We start from the raw sequence: 16,448 nt of genomic DNA on the forward strand, positions 1-16,448 counted from the left end.
GCGTAAATCTGCGCGTGCCAGCGGGCTGCTGGCGCACCATCACCCAACCCAGGGGCTGGTCCGGAGGCCTCGACCACGCCCCTGGGCCGGTGCCACGCCCCCGGTCCCGCCCCAAACCGCCCCCTGACCCCGGACATGCCCCCTCCCGCCCCTTTTACGAAGCCCTGGGACTTACGCGCGTCCCGGGGATATGCACGTGCTGGCGGCCTATACAAAATAGGCACGCTGGCGTGTGAGTGCCCTGTGCGCGTAAATCTATGGTGGTGCTATTGGGTGCGAAACCGCGGGGGCGGGGGGTCGACCGCGGTGGTGCGATCGCTGCCGGCTAGCGCAGGACCGCCCCCCGGGTCGACCCCCCCGCCCCTCATTACCTAAAGTATTGCAGGCCTGTGATACTTTAGAAAATGAGGCCCTAAGCTCTGTATGCACAGATTATAAAATCCAGGAATAGATTTCCGTGCATCCATATATATGCATGTATGGGCAAGCATGCGTATATTTCAAAATTATCCTCTCTGTGTATTGCAGAAAACCAAAATTCATGTAAAACATACATCACATTAAATTACATATCAAAATATGTATTAACTAAATATTCAAACAATTTAAGAAAAAAGAAGAGCCAATTGTAAAACAAACATTTCCATCTCCCACAAATAATTTAAAAGCGCATCCAAATAAATAATAAAATAGACTCCCAGAACACTCTCTAAAATCCCCCGTTATACCTGTTAGAACACCACACAACCCCTAATTAACTAAAATGCTGCATGAAGAACCAAGCTTTTATTTTGTCAAAATATGAAATAAAATGTTTCCAATCTCATATTTCATTCCAAAGAGCAGGTGCAAAAAAACTGAATGCATTCTTCCTCATCTCTATCAGCTTGTCTTGTTTTAATGCCAGGGTTTCCAATAACAGGGTTGTATAGTAAAAAATGTCATTTAATTTTATTTTTGTTTCATTTTATATTTTTTTAAATTTATTTAATTATTATTTTTAAATTTACATTTAGTTTTTAGTGCACAATAACTCAAAATAATATGCAGCATTTTGAGTTAATAAACAATTTGAATTAGTGTGCTATATGATTTAGTATGCATTATTTGAATTAGTGCACACAAATTTTCTTTAGTGTATCCTATTTGAGTTAGAACACACTATTTAAGTTTAATACATACCATTTTGACTGAAAGAAAATAATTTTTGTGAGTTTTTTAGTTGTTTCATTACAAAAAATGACATGAAACAATGTAGACAATGTCGATAACATTGTCTATGTTGTTTCAAAGAAAAGTACATTCCTAGCCAATAACTTTTGATGAGAGGATCTCAAAGTACATGAAAGGGAATAGCAAGTCAATGTTGAGGAGAAATACTCAAACCCCCTTTCATGTCATACATTAAAAATTATGGACAAGATTTTAAATTGAATTCTACTGCCCACAGGAACACACTGAAGCTCCTCCAAAATCAGCATAATGTAGCATAATGTAGTCCATAGATTTTCCACTCACCAATCTAACTGTTGTGTTTTGGAGGAGCTGCAACTGGCCATCTTCTTTCATAAGATATAACACAGACTTTGCACAAAAGTGCACTGTTTGGAAATTGCCTCCTGAATGAGTGGTGATAGAGAGATTCAAAGGTATGATTATAGTGGCCACTGGATTAATAAGTTAGGTAGGGTTAGGTAGGGGAAGGGAGGGCAAGGTGCGGAGGGGCCTCGGAGGGAAAGGGCAGCACGCCTCGGAGGGAAAGGGAGCGGCCTCGGAGGAAAAGGGCAGCGCGCGTAGGGCTCGGCGTGCGCAAGGTGAACAAATGTGCACCCCCTTGCACGTGCTGACCCTGGATTTTATAAGATACATGCGGCTATGCACGTATCTTATAAAATCCCGCGTACTTTTGTTCGCGCCTGGTGTGCGAACAAAAGTACGCGTGGGCGTAGATTTATAAAATCTACCCCTGTTGGTACTCTATTATTTTTTAACTTTATATTTATTAACATTTTAGGATTAAAAACCAAGAAATATAATTTTGTTGAGAAATAGCATTGAATGCAACCAAGATGTGTACTATACACGTTAACTTCCTTAACAAGAGAAGTAAAGTCTCCCAATTCAATGCAATTTTAAAGTCAATAATTGAGAAGGAATTCAAGTCACAATAAATCTAAACACAGTTTCTACTGACATGGAAAAGGAGAACGAGAAGGAAGTGGGTTGAAACCTAAATAAATACGGATAACTAATCCTGCCACTAAAACTTTGGGAAGGTATTGAATAAAAGAAAACTGGGGAGACCTCCTGGACTAGTTTTTACTCAAAAGGTAACTAAGATGGTTCATAGATGATATAAGTTGCACTTCAATGTTTAATGACTCATTTACAAGGAAATTTTTAACAAATAAAAGGCCCCACATTGTAATACTTGGGGCTGATTTGTAGGCATTGCTTTTTTTCCTTTTTTGTGTAGCTTTGTCCACATCAGGAAAAATTCACAGTTCAGATCTAATAAAAATATTGTAATTAGATTGTTCCAGAATTGCCATTAAATTCAGTTTATAAAAAATAGCTGAGGTACTCAACTTTCCCTCTTCCTATCCCTTTTTCTAAAGGTGTTGGGGTAGGTGGGAGGGGGGAGATTGATGGGAATATTGATTAGAATATGCTGGAATTTGGTGGAAGAGCTTCTGGTGAAATTTTTAATATTTCAAAAAAATGGATATGATTTAACTTAAATTATCAATATGAAGAAAACGTTACCATAAAAAATCATAGACATTATCAGTAGAATGAGCAAAAGTAATGAGTGATGTAAAGTATATTATGACAAATTACAGACTAATCCGTGAAGATAACTGAAGTGGAACGTACGTATTACAAACTACTGTCCTGACCTATAATTAGCTTGTGTCTGATGTTATGTTGACCTAGAACATGTATTTGTTGTTGTAGAGACCTAGGTTATGAATACTGACCTATAATATAAATATAATTTTTATGATTTTCTTTTGGATCGACAGTATATAAAATGCCTAAATAAATAAATAAATAAATAAAATAAAATAAAGTATCTTTTAAACATATTCATAGTCAAAATAGTCACAGCGCCTGGAAAGTGATGGAGGCATATTATGTCACCTCACAATATTTTTCAATTTTATTCACCAAGTGCAAATTATCCTTAACCAAACAACCTTTGCCTTCTTGGAACAACTCAGTTTTAGCCTCCAAAGTGTCCAGGTGGGGTGCCTTTTACAATCCACAGAGTCTGCATTTTAATCTATGAATTTAGCTGTGATTTCCTGTATTTAATCAGATAAAAAAGATCTGTCCAAAGAGGAACTTACACACTCCTGTGATGGCTTTCCATATTTCTTCCAAATTAAAGGCTTTAGGCCTATCATGTGCACATTTGGAAGGGTTCTTAAGGGACCCTAACCCTGAAACATTCCAAGCCTGTAGCTCCATTCTCCATTCCAGAGCTAGCAAATGAGGCAGCCATGGTTTTCAGTATGCCACCAGTTGTTTTTTCCTGTAGTCTTGACTGGAGCCCATTGTAAGGTTCATTGAATAGCAGTGACTCTGGTGAACCCCTTGCAGCAGCTGCCAACATCTCAACATCTTTAGTTAGAGCCAGAGCAATGGGGCCTTCAGCAAAGCTCTCCCCCTCCCCCCCCCCCATGTCTGGGTAAATCAGCAGGATCCATATCTCCATGCTTAAGGGTAACTGAAAAAAAAACAGGGAAGCTGATGGCTTTTTTTCCCCCACTGAGTCCCTAACGGCACCAGTCCAGAAATAGAAGAGGTTTCAGTAGCTACTTGGCAGCTGCAATGGAAGGTTCAGGTTCTGAGAGACTTTCTATTTAACCTGATGGTTAAATAGAAAGCTGCAATGGAAGGTTCAGGTTCTGAGAGACTTTCTATTTAACCTGATGGTTAAATAGAAAGTCTTCCCTTTCTATTTAACCATCAGGTGAGCAGCAAAATAACATGATAACAGAAGAAATACTAAGATTTATGTAGCCTACAGATAGAGCAAATGCAGAGCCCTACCATTTTCTGTCCACCATCTTGGATTCTCATACTCCCAGTTATTGAATTGCTTTTTTATTGTTTAATGTTGAATCGTAAGTAAGGAATACAATTGGAAATGGATAGAATTTAGAAAAAAAAAGTTTTACTTTCTCATTAATAATTATTCTGCAAAAGGCTGGCATTGTTTTGTTTTTATTGTCTCTTACCTAATATAATAGTACAACAATGAAGGAATATTCAATTCACCAACACTTTTAATTCCTTCTTACATTAATCATGACCATCTAATGTGGCCTCATATTAGGCACTCCTGGTATTTTATCACCTTCATTGCCTTATAACCTGTGTCCATTTAAAAAAAAAAAAAAAAAAAGTTCCTTTATCAAATAAAACGACTTATCGCTTGTGGTCTGAAAGAGATCTTACACAATGCAGTAAGAACTGTAACTCAGATCTAACAGTGCTTAGTATCTGATTCTAGTCAATCTGCCTATTTCTGAAAATTTCCTATGTGTTTGGTGGCAGGAATTTCACATTGTGTGTAAAAATAGTATTTTCAATAACAGTATTGCATTAATGTTGCTTGTAATATTGTAGTATTAGTTTGCTATTTTGAGAATTCTGATTATAAAACCAATTTTATTTCATTATTTGCAGGAGTTAACAGCACCAAATAATCACCTAATCATTAGAGTGATTGCCAGGTTCTTGTGGCCTGGTTTGGCCTCTGTTGGAAACAGGATGCTGGGCTTGATGGACCCTTGGTCTGACCCAGTATGGCAATTTCTTATGTTCTTAGAGTGCAAATGGCCTAATAACACGAAGTGGTTTCAGTATTTCTAAGTGTATGGGACGATTGTAATCCTTTCTACCTATGTGACTCATGCATCAGTGTAACAAATTTTTACAGATTGATAAAGGTAGTTCTTGATTCTCAGTTTACAACATACATATATAGAAACATAGAAGTGACGGCAGAAGAAGACCAAACAGCCCATCCAGTCTGCCCAGCAAGCTTCCACACCTATTTGTTTTCATAATCTGTTACTCTGACCGCTGAGGTCAGGGCCCTTATTGGTAACTTTAGGTAGGTATTTCTCTTCATTTGACCATTGTAGCTTCAAGACAAGGTAGAAGTGTGTACAAATAACATATATTCAATAAAGAAAAATACATGTAGCATCAAAATGACATTTTGTGATCTATGTTTAAATAGTCTCTGCACCATTACAAGTGAAGGAAAAGTACCTTTGAGGAATATTATGCATCATCTGATGAGTATTCTTTATTAACTAAAATTTTGACATTTGATATTGTAGTTCTACATCACCTAATTAATATTCTCCTTTTTCTCATGTCAGAACTATTTTTGAGGCAAGAGATCTGTAGTTCTTGTAATTTAAGAACAGATTCAATCCAGTAGTGCTCACTTTGACCTTATGTACCCTTCAGATGCATAGTGAATTTTGTCTGAATGAAATAGTTTCTTTTATGTTTTTTGCTGAAGTCTTGAAAATATTAATGGTTACCTGGTAAGAGCCCTCTTGTGGTTATAAGCATGAAAAAATATGAATTTTTATTACAATTATCTTTTAGAATTTAAACAGTCATGTGCAAATGTGGAAATATTACCAAGTAGTTGAAAAACTATTTTAATCTACCAAAGTTATATGTAAAAGCAAGGAAGAATAAAAACTTGTGTAGTTTTTCAATTGTTTAAAAAAATATGATACAAAAGCAAACTGCTTAATACATATGTTAAAGAAAAATGTAGGTATTTCCAAACAGTTTATGCCACAAACATGAATGTAATTTTTAGGTCTGATGTACAAGCGACCTACAGACTGAAATTCAATGCAAATTTTCTGTACTTTGCATCTACTCTTGGATTTCCAGTACCAATACAGCACTTGTACTACCCATTAAAACATAAACCAGTTTGGCTTCAACCTTTAGTAGATTTTTTCACCATAGGTGCAAAATAGCAAGAAATACTTTGAAAATATGGTTTTCAGATTTGAATTCATTCAAGGAAATTCTGCATCTGAAGGATTGGCATTATGGGGAAATGTATTTATTATATTTTCATATTTGTTAATTACTCCACCATGGCGTGATGTACAGACTATAACATATTTTAAATAGTTCTAAATATACCTAGATATATCATATAAGAACTATAAATACAACTAAAATTAAACATCATGTATGTACAAAAATAACATTAAATTACTACCTCATCGATAAATACATCAGCAGATACCACATACCACAGAAAGTCAATTCCTATTATAATAAAGTAAAATTCCTTTAATCAAATACCCAATACTTGCATTCAGATCCTACAGAGCAAGAATGCAGTTACTCAGACTTCTTCTTTTGCTCTGTAATTCCTACTAATATGTTACTAGTAGGCCTGGCAGAATAGTCAGGCCTTCTCCTTACGCCTGAAATCTTGATATTCCCTAATTTGTCTAATACCTTTGGCCACCTAATATCTTTGGGCATCTCATTCCATACTCAAAGCACTTATGGAGGAAGACTTTTTCTGATAATCTGAGTACTCAAGCAATCTACTCGATTAGATACCACTTTCTTTGTTTTCTGAACCAACATCTATAGGGATTTTTTCCTATGCAGAGCATTTCTGTCTTGTCTGGATTAAGTTTAAGCTTATTGTCTGTCAACCACCAAGATATTGTTTTCAGGCATTGATTAACATTCTGAACTTTCTCTTCTGTTCCTCCCTAATGAAAAATACAATTGAATATCATCTGCAAGTAGATGATGCCCAATCCTGTACTGTCCAATAAACTCACACAGTAAATATTGAACAGTATGGGTGACAGTACTGACCCTGGAGTAGACCACCTGAAATCAGCCATTGATCTGACTGTGCCCTATCCACAATCATCCTTTGCACTCTTCCTTATAAGAAGAAACTAAGACCTGGATTTTCCAATCTCGCAGAGAATGGAGAATCCCGGTGGTAATGGGGGCGGGGGGCTGAAGGGGATGGGCAGGCCTGTGAAAGCCGGCAGTGATCGCACCACCGCGGTGTTATCGCTGCCGGCTTTCAGACCCAGTAGCACCACTGTGAAAGGTGGTGCTATTGGGCGCGCTACTGGTGGCGATAACGGGTCTTACCTTATCGCTGCCAGCAAAGTTACCGCCGCATCTGCCTCCTCGCCGCCCCGACTCCTTCCCTCCCTGCCCCGACTTCGCCCCCGGCAACCTATCGCACGCGAAAAGTCCCTTTTCGCGTGCGATAGGCTTACAAAATAACCCCCTAAGCCATTCTAAGACCTCTCCTATCACTCCCAAGTCACTCAAACATTGAACCAGCAAATTTTTATTTACAAAATCAAATGCAGAGGAAAGATCCGAAAGGATAGCCTCAACATTAACACTTTTGTCTACATCCCATCTCAGGCTATCTAGCAATGCCACCAAGAGTGTCTCCATAATTTGCCTAGACTAACAGACAGATTAATACATATTCAAAACTGTCACTCATCTAGAAAGTCTAGTAACTTATTTTTTATGCTTTATTGTATATTTTATGTAGTAGTATTCATTATATTTTGTGTTGCTAATTCTTGTAAAGGTCTTCGATCTTAGTTTGTGGATTAGCAGGTTATAAATATGATAAATAAATAAAATAAAATGTACATAAATAGCCCTTTCAATAATCTAAATAGGGTAAATTGGACACAACCCTAAAACTCTTCATTGAAAGGTGAATTTTAATAGCCAGATGTGTGCCAGAACTGGGAGATGGGCGCGCAACTAGTACATGCACTTATCCACCCGATTTTATAAGCCGCCCATATATGTGCAAAAGTACCGATGAGTAAATATCTCAAATCGGGGGGGGGGGGGGGGGGAAAGGGCAGAATGTGGGTGGGACATGAGCATCCCTGGGTGGGGCCAAGACATATGAGTGCATGTACCTATGCGCCTGGGCATGTGTCCAGGTCCATTGCAGTGCAACTTTAATTCTGCTTTAGATGAGGTGTAAATCAGAATAAAATAATTTCTAGCCATATATGAAGCACTTGAGGGGTCTGGATTAACTGGGTAGAGTGCAGGCTAAAGAACCAGGGGGGTCTTGAAGACCTAGCTATAGACTGGGTAAACTGGTAGCTGAACTGATGAAACTGGTCATGGCCTGGACACATGCCTGTTATAAAATTCCCTCACTTGCTTGCCTCAAAGATGACATGCCCCTATTGTACATGTACACTCTTAAAATTAGGAGCACACATACATGTGCCTGGCCTATTTTGTAACAAGCATGCGTACTTGTGTGCATGATATAAAATTTTGGTGCATCTAGCAGTGCTTCCATATACACATATACAGATATGTATACACGTATATATGGGTACCTGCTTTCTCATTTTAAAGTTACCATCATAGTTGATATCCAAGGATTTGTTTTCAATAGCAGCCTAATCAACACTTGTTCAGCAGGTCCAGCATACAGCCTTCCTGCAGTGATGCATTAACCAACTGAATTATTCAGTTAAAGTTGCCAGATGGCTCCAGATTTTCAGGACAGACTGATCCAATTCTGGCTTTACCTCACCCCACTGCCTGCATGAACTTTCAGTCTTGCTTTTCTTAGGTAAATCAATAGGGACACCCAATCTCCAGACCATACTGACAGTGGGGTAAAACCAGGACTAGATCAGCCTGTCCTGAAAATATGGAGCCAGTTGGCAACCTTATATTCAATCTAACAATTTTATTCCTGCACTTTTAATCATCTGTGAAAGACATGGGTATAGGCTGCAAACTGTAGGCCTATCCTTTTTCATTACATTCTCTAGTTGGATGGTAGCCAAGGGGCAAAGCAGTGGCATAGCCATAAATGGGCCTGGGTGAGCTGTGGTCCACCTACTATAGGCTCAGGCCCACCCAAACAGCATTGCCCAGCAGCTCAAGAAGAGAGGACCTGTTGCAGGGCTGCAGCAGACAGTCCCAGCAATGATAGCTGAGACGACTGAGGGGGGATATGATAGAGATGTTTAAAATCATGAGAGGTCTAGAACGGGTAGATGTGAATCGGTTATTTACTCTTTCGGATAGTAGAAAGACTAGGGGGCACTCCATGAAGTTAGCATGGGGCATATTTAAAACTAATCGGAGAAAGTTCTTTTTTACTCAACGCACAATTAAACTCTGGAATTTGTTGCCAGAGAATGTGATTAGTGCAGTTAGTATAGCTGTGTTTAAAAAGGATTGGATAAGTTCTTGGAGGAGAAGTCCATTACCTGCTATTAAGTTCACTTAGAGAATAGCCACTGCCATTAGCAATGGTAACATGGAACAGACTTAGTTTTTGGGTACTTGCCAGGTTCTTATGGCCTGGATTGGCCACTGTTGGAAACAGGATGCTGGGCTTGATGGACCCTTGGTCTGACCCAGTATGGCATGTTCTTATGTTCTTATGTTCTAAGAGATCAGTAGCAGAGGAAAGGAGGAGGCCCGTGAGGCAGCAGGTGGCCAAGAAGAGGCGACGGCTTGAGAAGCCGTCAGTGAAAATCTATTCCTCTAGCAGATGAAGGAAGAAGAGGCCCGGGATGCCGCTGGTGGATCTCATCTCACCACTGGTCGAAGGGCCTGGTATAATGTTTACCTTGCTTACTTTTCTTAAATAAGTTTGCTGCTGTTTGAGTCCTGAGATTTACTGCTGTTATTGTATGGTATAGCAATGTCCTAGGTGTTTTTTTCCTGTATGGGTTTCGGTTACTTCACAATGTGTTTGGAATTAGAGAGAGTTTGTTTTGCTGTCATTGAGGTGATGCCAGAATTCGAATATATTTTCTTGCATGTCTTGGTTCTGGTTTGCACCCGTTGCATATCTTATGATTAGGGATGTGAATTGTGTGCCTGATCGTTTTAACGATCGGGTTCAGCTGGGGGGGGGGGGGGGGGGAAATCTGATTGTTAGAGATGTGAATTGGAATCGGTTCCGATTCCAATTCACATCACTAATTTTTTTTAGTGAGGCCCGTGCCGATAAAAAAAAACCCACCCCAACCTTTTAAAATTACCCCCTTAGTCTCCCCCACTCTCCCGACCCCCCCCTCCAAACTTTTTACACATACCTGGTGGTCCAGGGGGGCCGCGGGGAACGATCTCCTGTTCCCGGGCCATCAGCTGCGTTAATAAAAATGGCGCCGAGGCCCTTTGCCCTTACCATGTGACAGGGCAAAGGTAGCGCCGGCACCATTTTGAATATTGGCAATACGGCCTGAGTGCAGGAGATCGCTGCCAGACCCCGCTGGACCCCCAGGGACTTTTGGCCAGCTTGGGGGGGCCTCCTGACCCCCACAAGATTTGCCAAAAGTCCAGTGGGGGTCCAGGAGCGACCTCCTGCACTCGGGCCGTATTGCCAGTAGTCAAAATGGTGCCGGCGCTACCTTTGCCCTCACTATGTCAAGGGGCCGACCGTCGGCCGACCGTCGGCCCCTATGACATAGTGAGGGCAAAGGTAGCGCCGGCGCCATTTTGAATATTGGCAATACGGCCATCCAGTGCCCCTACCATGTGACAGGGGCCGGCCAATGGCACGGATACCCTGTCACATGGTAAGGGCAAAGGGCCATTGGCACCATCTTTATGAGTGGCAGCCGATGGCCCGAGAGCGGGAGATCACTCCCCGCGCCCCCCCTGGACCACCAGGTAATTTTAAAAGGTTTTTTTTTTTTTGGGGGGGGGTCGGGAGGGTGGGAGAGGCTAAGGGGGTCGGTTTAAAGGTTCGGGTGGGTTTTTTTTTTATCGGGCCATCGGCGCCATTTATATTAGTGGCAGCCAAAATGGCACAGATGGCCCGAGAGTGGGAGATCGCGCCGGGCCCCCCCCCCACTGGATCACCAGGTATTTTAACATTTTTGGGGGGTTCTGGAGGCTGGGGGAGGGTAAGGGATTGGTTTTAAAGGGTCGGGGTGGGTTTAGGGGTTGTTTTGGTGTGCCGGTTTTCCCACCCTCCCCCCAAATAATTCCCGTGCCCGATTTAATGATTTTTGACGATAAATCGGGGGAATTTGTATTGTATCGCGACTCTAATGATTTTTGATGATTTAAAAAATATCTGACAATTTTTTTAAATCGTTAAAAAACGATTCACATCCCTACTTATGATTATTATGATTATTCATTTTTTATGATCCTGGAAGAGCATTTCCTCCATGCTGGTTCAGCACAGCCCCGCTCCCTTGATGTCATCTCCCATGAGGCTGATAGAGACGGGAAGGGCTCCTTTGTTGTATACATGAAGGAGCACAAAGAAGCTTGCCATTTTGTACGCCTCTTTGTGTGTACCTGAGGCACTGAGCCATCCACCTGATCCTATTTTGACCACATCATGACTCACCTGAACTAAAAAGTTGGAAACAATATCGCAACCATCCTGGACAAGGCATATACAGCTCTCAAGCCCTCCCATCATACAGGAACGTTTGTCCTTCAGGATCATGTATTGTTAATGTACCTCTTTCCCTAGCCAATTTGTTGTCACTATCCATTGCTTTTTCGATTTTTTTGATAAATGCACAATCCATATATGTAAGAAAATCACAGTAATCTATGATATCATTCAATATGAAAAAAACAAGACTGCTTTTGGATTACTGAAACTTGGCTTACCAGTCATGACACTGTCCTATTGAAGCATTGTTGTCCACCAGGCTAACATTTTATTTCCCGAAAAAGATTACGGCACAGAGGAGGAAGATGACTAGCTATTTTCAAGGAATCTTTAAATTTTACTGAAGTTCCACCCACTAACCCTGCTGCTTACAAGATTTTACTTCTAATGTCAAGCAATATTAATATCTGTTTAGGCTACTTTCCTCCTGGTTTAATGGCTCATAATATGACTCAATTGTTGGAAATATTTGCATGCATGAATGTAAGCCTTGTCAAAATTGTGGTCTTAAGTGATTTCAATATCTATGTCGATCAATCTCCACTATTGACAGCATGTGAAAACTTCCTAGATGCTATAGCAGAGTTAGAACGGGATTAGATAATTATTCATCCCGCTCATATCAGCTAACATTGAAATGTTAGCGTGCATTAACGGGGAGTTAGTCCGCGCTAACCCTGAATTTCGGGGCGGCTGAAAAAAAAGTCCCGAACCGCCGGAAAACGAAATTTCCTGCGACAGGCCGATAATAAAGGCCGAACCGAAAAGTTCGGCCGAATCACATCCCTAGTCACTACATGCTTTCTACAGGTTCACTGTAAAAAGTTCCCTTTTCCAATCCTCCCATTTGGACCAGTAGAAATCTCACAGGTGAAGCACAACTTTTATGTGTCTTCACTCCTGGTACTTGCAGATCAGGTGTGGGCTGTTAGTAATGGGTCAGCCAGGATGTCAGGCAGTTTGTCGTGCCCAATACACAGGAAAGTAGAAGCAGCAGCTGGTGCATTTTTGGGCCTAGCATATTCCCTGTGTCAGGGCAGAAAAATTTGTATCTATGGAGGACATACTGCAGAGCAGCCAGGGATGAGCTCATTCAGACCACAAAGTAGGACAGGTGTGGCACCTCTCTGATGTACTGCTTTAGAGTTTGATGACGTCTATGAACGAGTAGCCTTAGCTTAGTTGTGAGGGGCTGGCACACATTTGGTGGAATCCCCAGATGCAGTTTATTAGTCTGGAAGATGTAACTAAGATTCAGCTAATGCTATACTTGTCATATATAGTGTTCCAGAAAAAGGTGGCGTGCATCAAGATGTAACTAAGATTCAGCTAATGCTATACTTGTCATATATAGTGTTCCAGAAAAAGGTGGCGTGCACATAGGCTTTTAAGGCTGAGTCTAAGCTATAGGCTAGCTTCTACTGTCTTACAGCATGCTGTGCTTTGGCAGCAAGATGTCAAAGTGACTGTGGTGTGATTGATGCCCTCATTCTGTCTTTGCCGCAGGAGATTTGGGATACTGTTGCAGGACCTGCTTTATCACCCTCATTGCTATTCCCACCACACCTGCAGAGACGAGGTACAACGAGGCCTTATGTTCTACTTGCTGTGTCATAGAATGCTCCTTTGGAATTCTCAAAAGTAGATTTGGCTGTCTGGACAAAATGGGTAAAACTTTAATGTATGCCCTACCCAAAGTAGGAGATATAGTTCTGCTCTATTGTGTATTCCATAATCTCACACTATGCCATGGCATATGGAGATACTTCCGGATCTAACCTTGGATCCCTCATGTGTTCCTGCACAAGCCAAGGACACCTCACAGAGTGGCAGCCAGCTTTGGCAAAGCCTCATAGATTGCTACTTTGCCTGTTAGACCTCAACTACCTCTTCCCCTTCTATGATAGTGGGGCCCGTAGAGTGTTTGCAGCTTTCTTTCACTGCTCCTCTGTCTGGGTCAGTGTGTGTAACAGAAAACACATATGCCTACTTAGGCTTTCTTCTCAACAATGGAGCAGTAGACTTTACCTGAAAGACTGTAGTCAAATTAAAGATAACACCAAATACATATGGCTGGCCTAATGTTTTCTGACTGACAGTGAGTCTAAAAGAGGCATGTGTTGCAAGACAGTTTGTGTACTACTGCCAACTTGGCCTAGCTTGCAGAGTTTGGCTTGGTGGGCCTCCCCCTAGGACATTGTTGTAGCCCTTACAAGTGGGTGAGATAGTGGCATAGGTGTGATGGGACTCCAGCTGGGCCTTGAACATGGAGAGCAACAGTTCTAGAAATCCTATAAATCACAAATAGCTCAGAAGCTTAAAGGCATAGCCTAAAGCTTCAGGTAGACAGTGTAAGGTATCAATCACAGAGTTCCCATTTTACAGCCTCATACTATAGCTGACAAATGTCTGCATGCAGAGTTATGCTTCTGTATTTGAACTGCGTTTTGTCACATGGACTTGCAAAGTCACTGCTGATAGCACTGCCTCAGCTGTTTCAGAGCCACTATTGACATCAGAGTGCTCACCTAGCAGGCCTTCACTTACAGCCTTTGATAAAGCACCTGTGCAATATTGTGGCATTCCCACAATGCTCACAAATCCTTACAAGCTAGCATATCTCTTTGTGGTTGCATGCATCCATACATAGTTTCTCCATGCTACAACCTACCTAGGCAAATTGTCAACTATCATTTTCAGATGGTGAGGGCCTTGGCCATTGGGATGTCATGTTGGTGAGGCAAGCTTCTCGGGGAGATGACACAAAGATGCTGGTCAGACTGTGTGAAAGCAGGATTGGGAATCAAATGGTGTCAAGCCTTTACTTGTATTTGCAAGTCAACCTCAGAAAAGTTAATGTCACAGTATAGTTTCTAATGACTCTAAGAGCACCCACATGTCTCCTAAGAAAAGGTTCATGTCATTGAATACAACGCAAAGGTATGTTAGAAGCTATTTGCCTCACCTGGCCCATCATAGGTAGCCTTAGTTAGATATAGAGATGTCACTGTGCTGCAAGGCCCTTGGCCAGTCAAGTCCAAGGCAAGTCATGTGGTGCTGCTGTATGTATATATACACCTAGAAAATATGCTGAGTTCTTTGCTTGTTGTGATAAGGAGTATCAGTTACTGCTCTTATGCTATCTATGACCACCCTTTAAGCACATAGGCTGAGGACTCCTGAGGTGAACAGATTGCAGAATTGTCCATTTCCAAGGTCAATCATCACCGTTCAGGGGTTTTATGGTTGTAGGCCCTTGCTGATCCACATGGCTGGCAGGACTTGTGGACAAGGTGGAAAAGCTGCTATCCTATAAGCTGCGCCTCATGTGTTTGTCACTTTTACAGTTAGTGGTGAGCAGGGCAGGTGTGCTTATAGTCTCTCAGTCATCAGCTCTGTCTATAGCATGCAGAAGCTGTTGTCAGCTGATGGCCTCAGGGGCCTACAACCTGCCTCATTGGGAAACCTGTCACTGTGTTGAATGTATGGGGCAACTGCTCCCAGAGGTGTCATGTGGTTGGCATGATGGCTTATGCACTTTCTGAGTTGGTCTCTTTCAAGACAAGCATTTCCTGCCCTCTGAGGGCTCGAGGGGCCCATTTCAGAACCTGTGACAATGTTCTCACAGATGTCTGTCATGCTGCGCAGGTAACCCTCATGCTTATTAGTTTCCCAGATCATAAAAGTCAGGGTCCACGGTTGCTGTTTGAATCCAATGTACCTTAACCCTTGCCATGAAAGCAGAAAGCAATATTGAAGCTGCATAAAAAATATGAAGCTTAGTGATTAAGGGTAGTAAAAGCTACATCAGCAAGATACCCCCATGATTATTTGTTTCCCAAACCATAAAAGTCAGGGCCCTCATTGGTTTTTGTCTGAATCCAATTTCCCCTTTCCCACTGCCATTGAGGCAGAGAGCAATGATAGAGTTGCATCAACAGCATCAAGACTTATTTGTTAAGGGTAGCAACTGCCACACCAGCAAGTTACCTCCAGTTACCCCCATGTACTTTTTTCTTTATCTATCCTCTAGCCTTTAGGGATCCACAGTGTTTATCCCATGTCCCTTTGAATTCCTTCACTGTTTTTATCTTTACCACCTCCTCCAGAAGGGCATTCTAGGGATTCACCACATTCTCCATGAAGAAATATTTCCTGACATTGGTTCTGAGTCATCCTCCCTGGTGTTTCATTTCATAACCCCTAGTTCTATTGATTTCTTTGCAGTAGTTACTGGCATACGATAAGTTTGCTGGGCAGACTGGGTGGACCATTTGGTCCTTTTCTGCCATCATTTCTATAGGTGTACTTGAAATTCTGTGCATACTTTTCACTCTGACTCCCTCATTATCATGTAGAGACCAGGCAGCCAGAGAATTCACTGTTGGATTACAGACATGCCAAGAACATAGTCATTGGCCATGTGTAGGTGCACAAACTGCTGGAGGTGGTCTGTCCCCAAAAAAGAGCCAACACATATGTGTGACTGTGTGCGTCAGGATGAGTGATGTGCTGTGTTAGCCTTGGTCTACATCTGTGTCTGCAGGTGAAATTTGCCTCTTTGTTCCCTCCATTACCACACCTATGCATACTCCAGAGCAGGCAGTGTATGTGCATCCATTTTGCACAGACTATCTTTTAACACAAGTGATCCTGTGCTTCCACTGTTTACAACGCCTGCCTCAGAGATACAATTGTGTCGTTAGATGAGAAAATGGGCTTATGCTTACTCAAAGACCATTCCACCTATGGCACATACACTGTTTAGATATTTCTTAATTTGTTATATATCAGTTAAAATGTGAAACGAACACTTTTCCCCCCGAATTCTCATGAAAATCGTTTTTCAGGTTAGCGCGCACTAACACCTGTTAATGCACGCTAACAAAAAAATGTTTATTTTTGTTATTTTTTACTTTTTGTTATTTTTTGTTAGTGCGCGCTAAGCCAAAAAATGATTTTTTACTAA

Source organism: Rhinatrema bivittatum, chromosome 7 (genome assembly GCF_901001135.1).
Source record: "Rhinatrema bivittatum chromosome 7, aRhiBiv1.1, whole genome shotgun sequence".
Lineage (NCBI taxonomy): Eukaryota > Metazoa > Chordata > Amphibia > Gymnophiona > Rhinatrematidae > Rhinatrema > Rhinatrema bivittatum.